Here is a 6,000-nt window from a genome sequence, read left to right on the forward strand (position 1 = left end):
CAGAAGTTTGGCTCTGCCCTCGCCGGTTCTGGAAGGATCTTGTGGGAAAGTCCCGTATGCTCAGAGACTGTGCCTGCCCATTAGGGGAAATAGGAAGCCCTGAAAACTTATTTTTTAGATGTCCTTTTTACGATGAGGCACATAGAGATACCATCGACCCCCATCTAGTGAGGCTTGCTGACCTTCCGGACAAGCCTAAACTAAATTTTCTCCTCTTAGGCAAAGATAAAAAAATGACCCAGATGGTCACCAGATTCTGTGCGCATATTTGTAGGCGTAGAACACCCCCTGGAACAAATAGATCGCTAGGAAAACTGCCATAGCTGGCCTCCTGGGCGTCCCAGAGGCAATCTGCATTTTAGTTTAACCTTAGGTCTTTTTGAGTTCATGCAACTATTTTTCATTTTAATCTATAAGCTGTTATCGTATATTGTTTTAAATGTCTATTTCATTCTTGTGAAAGCAGTCTCAGTTGTGCTTCTTGAAGCAAGGGGACCTTGCGGGCTCTGCAAGATCTCTTGTCTTGAGCAAGGGGACCTTGTGGGCTCTGCAAGATCTCTGTCCTTCACAACGTAGTGTGTTACCAACTGTTTTGATGGTGACTATGGTCCCAGCTCCCCGGAGATCATTGACAATTTCCCCCCATATAGTTCTGGGCTGTTTCATCACTGCTTTCCTGATCATTGCAATTCCACAAGATGAGGTCTTACATGGAGCCCCAGACCGAGGGAAGTTGAGAGTTATTTTGTGTTTCTTCCATTTGTGAATTATTGTACCAACTGTTGTCACCTTCTCACCATGCTCCTTGGCAATAGTCTTGTAGCCCAGTCCAGCCTTGTGCAGGTCTACAATCTTGTCCCTGACATCCTTGGACAGCTCTTTGGTCTTGGTCATGGTGGCTGCTTTGGAATCTGCTGGATTGATTGCTTCTGTCTACAGGTGTCTTTTGTACAGGTACTGTGACAAACTGGGATTACAGGTAAGACCTCTCCCTTACAGCAGGTGCTTCTAATCTCAGCTTGTTACAGTTCTTTTTGAGTAACTATTCTGTCACAGGTTATATAATGAGTGTCATTCATGTTTCACAAAATGCCACCCAGGGCTGACTCAGCAGCTGTCTGCAGAGCCAGGATTCCACCATGCTGGAAGAAGGTGAGTTCAAGATCTTAAGTGTTTCTCCCTGCATGAACAGAGGCTCTGATCTGGAATTCTCTGCAATATCGCAGGTTCTGGAGCTCACTAAACTTGTACAGGGATTCTTGCTTCTGTAGCAGGAATATTTTGACTTGTGCCTACTGTAATCATAGTTTTATTTATTTACTGTCAGGGCTTTTGCCAAAGCATGCAAAAGTATCCATAATTTTAAGACAGCATAAACTAAAACTCTGTGAGAACTTTCAGCTACCCCCCCCCCATTCATAGTATTTTTAGAATCACAATGCTCACTTTTACAGGAGTGCATTTTTCACTGAATTTGACTTTTAAAAATCCCATGTGCAAAGCAATATAAAAAAATGGAGGATAAAAGTTTCATAATAGAACCTTTTTATAGGGAGAATGAATTTCTTTAAAATATGGATAACGGGCACGAGAGATTACAATGAGAAAGTAGTAACAAAGGCTTTTGAATGCACAGGCGTATTTGGGCAGAGTGTATTCTTATAGGGTGGCAGAGGATGGTTGTGGGTAACTCATGTATAAATATAGTGTACTAGTGGGGACAGAATACTAGTTTGAATAATGAGGTCCCCTTGACATCATGGTCCTTTATTTTTCCAAAATGAATGAAGAATTAAAACAGAGGTTCCCCCCAGCCCTTAAGGGAGCAGTTTCTTATTCAGCGGTGCCCTTCGCCATAGCTAAAGCATTTAGGATCAACAATTCATGATCCCCTGCCTTAGGTATTCAACCGCATAATGCTTCAACTATGCAGCCATCACCATCATTGATAGCCTTATTCATTAATAATTATCTATGTTTTTATCTGCATTAGTCCTATTCAGCAAAGGTCCTTTCCAAAGTTAACTGGCAGTGTCCATTGCACTTTTCATTCATTTCTTCCTTAATTATCTCTTGAACAGCCTATCAGAACTCCATCAATGCCTGCTTCCAGTGGCGAAGCGTGGGGGGTGCAGGGGGGGGCCAGACGCACCAGGCGCAACATCTGGGGGTTAGGGGGCGCAAATTACTTGCCTTGCCCCGGGTGCTGACAACCCACGCTATGCCACTGCCTGCTTCTATTAAGGACTTGCCTCCACTTTTTTATAGTGGAACAGTTTTATTTTGCTATAAGATATAAAAAGAAATGCAATGAGCTAATAATTAAGTCTAAGGTGATCATGCAAATGGCAGAGCGGACTCTGGCCCATGAATGCTAATATCACAGTAAATGTCTTCAAAATGCAATGAGGCTCTTTGCCATTTGGGCTAATTGAAGACTTTACAAGTTCTGCACGAAGTGGTTACGTTTTGTGTGACACTTTTTGAGGAAACAGAAACAAATTGAAGGGATTCATCCTGGAAGGGGGCATACAAAGATGCTGAGGGTTTCTCTTTCTGAAGCACTAAGTGTGACCGCAATACAATACAGCATGTAAGATTCTGTGTAGAAGAGAAGATTTTTAGAAACGTTATTTATTCATTCATCAGTAGGTGAATGCAGAACAAGGCCGGTCGCTTCCCTCAGCATGCCGAATGGTCAGGGATGGTGGAAGCTTCAGTCCATCAATATTTGGAGGGCACCATATTAACTACTTCTGCTCCAGGGTGCAAAGCCAGTGACATGCTGTGCATTTTGGGTTGAGGTAACAGAAACAATTGATTTCAGGGTGTTGTATGTGAAGATCTCACTATTTACTTATTTTACATTACAATGTCTGTGTCACTTTTCAACCAGAGATGGACCTCTTACAAAATATAAATACAGTACAGACAAAATAGCATACCAATAAAAACCTAAGAGCCCTGTCTGAATCAGACCAAATGCCTATCTAGGCCAGCATCCTGCTATCACAGTGGCCAACCACATGCTTAAGGGAAGCCTGCAAGGAGGACCCAAGTGTGATAGCCCTGTATGGCCCATCTCCCAAAGGAGGGAACTCCAAAGACTGGGCATCACCAGCAAAGGACCGGTGGGCATTACCAGCATACCCACCAACACAGCTCAGGAAGAGACAGGATGCCAGGCAGAATCCCTCCTCATGGCCAACAACAATGCTAATGGGTGAGCAGAATCATATAGAAGCAAGGAAGCCTGGGCCCAAATAATTTAGGGCTTTAAAGATGGTAATGAACACCTTGAGCTGGGTTCAGAAATGGATCACGAGTCAGTGCAGATTGAACACAATTGAAATAAGTGCTCTGAATAATGACCGCCCCCCAGTAACCTGGCAGCAGTGTTCAGCATTAGCTGCAGTCTGAGAGCTCTTCAAAAGTAGCCTTTATACACAGTCCAGATGTGACCACAGCATGTGCAACAGTGGCTTGACCCACTGGCAAAGGCTGGTCCAGTTGCACTCCCCAACTGCCTGGTCCTTCGGAGGGAATGAAACCCCCACCCATAAGCATAAGGCAATTTGAAAACTGAACCTAGAGTAGATCATCCTCTAGGGTGCCACAGGACTTTGCTGTTATGGGCAGGGCACACAAAACTGAGATGGAAAGATACCATTAGTTTGGAAAACCAGCCTGACACTAGGGAGGGAGGAATGGAATGCTGGAGCATTAATATTTTCTGTAGGATGGGGTGCAGCTTGTGAGAAAAGTTGTTAATGGAGTGGGGGGAGGTGTTGCACTACATTCTGACAGCATTATGCAATACTTCAGGGGTGCAAAAGAAGAGGGCCGGGGGTGGGGGGATAAACTGGCAGCGCTACATTCTTTTTCTGTTCCAAGTTCTGTAGAGAACAGGAGGTGCCAGAACAATTGGAGACAGTGTGAGTTTTGAAGCCGTGCAGTGTTACATAATATGGAAATGCAGTGCATCTGTGTAGGGGTGCAAGAGGAGAAAGGAGTAAAGAATAATTAGCAGGATGATGTTCTGGCTACTTATGGGATAACAACCTTTTCTCCAAGCTCCTCCTCTTCTCCTATGGCACCCCTGACAAATAAGCACACTGTATTTCTGCATTATAAAATAGATGCTGCACAGCATGTCATCCCTGTCTTCCCCCATCCGCTTTATTCTCATGCTCCTCCTCCATGGCCCTGTGAACTGACTCAAAATTCATTTCACAGGGCAATGTAAGTTATCACTGTTTGTTATTATTATTTATATGGTGGGTGTTTTGGGTTTTGTTTTACAAATGAGATGATAGCGGATATATTGATGTATTGTATGATCACCCCCCTTCTTTATAGTATTGTTATAAGTTTGTGAAGGGGAGGAAAGACTCACCAAATTTTTTGGAACCAGGAAAGTTAGAATTTAAACAAGTCCCATGAATCTTCAGATACAGCAGGGATTCAATGGCTGACCATGGCAGCCATTAAGAAAATAAAGGCAGGGATATGTGCCCTTAGCAGACTCAGCACCATGTAGCAGAGCAGTGGGCCCCCTCCTCCAGCCAGCTCTGTTAGTTAAGAGCTGTTTTTAGGATTGCAGTTTCCTTGATGTGAGCTTAAGAAAAAGGTGTCAGTCTGCAGGCAGTGAGCTGGGATAGAGGGCTATGGCTAATTTCTGTAGACTGTATGTCCAATGTTGTGTAGACTCAATGTCCAAATAAGAAGACTGTAGCCATGGGAGAAGCAAGAACTCTTTGAGAGTGTAATGCTGTAGGCCCCCGTCGTAGGCTCAGGCTGTATATATGGGTAAACCATCTATCAAATAAGCACCACAGTCCCCTCACTGGCCTCAATGTCCAAATAAGAACCCTGGGTAAGCACACCTGGACCTCCTGGAGCCTCACAACCCTCAGAGATGGAGGTGGCGTGTAACATGGGTGTCAGAGGTGGGAACCTTCCTGTTACATTTCTATAGGAGAGCTGTTAAAGACACACCTGGGTCAAATGTGTGCATTTCTCGGAGGGTGTAGTCTGCGGGACACCTGGGCTCCCCATCTAATTTAGCGTGTTAAAGTACAAGTCGGGTGCCAGCCCGGTGCCTTTTGGGGTGGCAGGCTCAGGTGGCAGAGACTGTGGAAATAAGCCATTTATCATAAGGACCCCGTGGTCTCCAATGTGGCCACAGAGTAGAGGACCGTAATCCTGGAATCTGCCGGTGCTGCGGAGCTTGGGGTGGCGCGTGAGAGCGCTGTGAGTGTGGGGGTGCCTGAGCACCCCTCCCCCTCGGGCCCCGGAGGAGTTTGTCCGAGAGCCTTGGGCAGCGCAAGCCCACCTGGGGCGAGGGGGGGACCCGCGACACGGAGCCCCCCGGGGGAAGGAGACGCCGGCCTGACTGTCGCTGCTGCCGCTGGTCGAGTGCGCAGAGGCCCCAAGGCCTCGGGTCGCTCACGGCGCTGCTCAAGGGCGGAAGGAGAAGCCCAGGGAGCCTGGCGGGGCCCCAGGAGAGGACGGAGGCGCTTCCCCGTGTGCCCCCCCCCCGCTTTCCGGGCGCAGCCAAGGCCCCTTCCCTCCCCCCCCCCCCGCGCACCCCAACCGCCGCCGCCTCCGCTGGGCGCCCGCCCGGCCTGATCCCCGGCCGCCTCTCCCGCCCGCCGCCGCCTCGCGCCTCGCTTACTTCCTGTTTTGGGTCCGGGCACTTGAGAAACCAGGATGGAGGCGCCCAAGTACCAGGATGGAGGGAGAGAGAGAGAGCGAGTCCGCCCGCCCGCCCGCCTCGAGCGGACGCAGAAGGAGAAGCGGAGGAGGGGCCAAGTCGCGGGGGGAGGAAGCCGCCCCCCAAGGCCCGCCCACGGCTTCCGGCGCCACAAAAGTCGCCGAGCGGGGTCGGGAGACGCGCGACGGGAAGCGCGCGAAATAGGTCCCGCGTCGCGCGCCTCCTCTCCGCCCGCCTCCGCCTCCGTCCCATTGGCGGCCTCGTCGCCTCCGCGCCTGTCGCTC

General features: G+C 48.5%; 1 protein-coding gene across 3 annotated transcripts in view; it reads right to left on the minus strand.

The window, feature by feature from the left end:
• The window catches only part of DMTF1 (cyclin D binding myb like transcription factor 1), a 30,190-nt gene extending 24,404 nt beyond the window's left edge, over positions 1-5,786 (minus strand). The window contains exon 1 of one of the 3 annotated variants that reach the window (XM_081927736.1): positions 5,678-5,786. The gene's annotated coding sequence lies outside the window, so the exon portion shown is untranslated. The remainder of the gene's footprint in view (positions 1-5,677) is intronic. The other 2 variants (XM_081927735.1, XM_081927734.1) reach the window with 2 other exon arrangements.
• Between the last annotated feature and the right edge of the window lie 214 nt (positions 5,787-6,000).

This window comes from Podarcis melisellensis (assembly GCF_964234715.1).
Source record: "Podarcis melisellensis genome assembly, chromosome: 10".
Lineage (NCBI taxonomy): Eukaryota > Metazoa > Chordata > Lepidosauria > Squamata > Lacertidae > Podarcis > Podarcis melisellensis.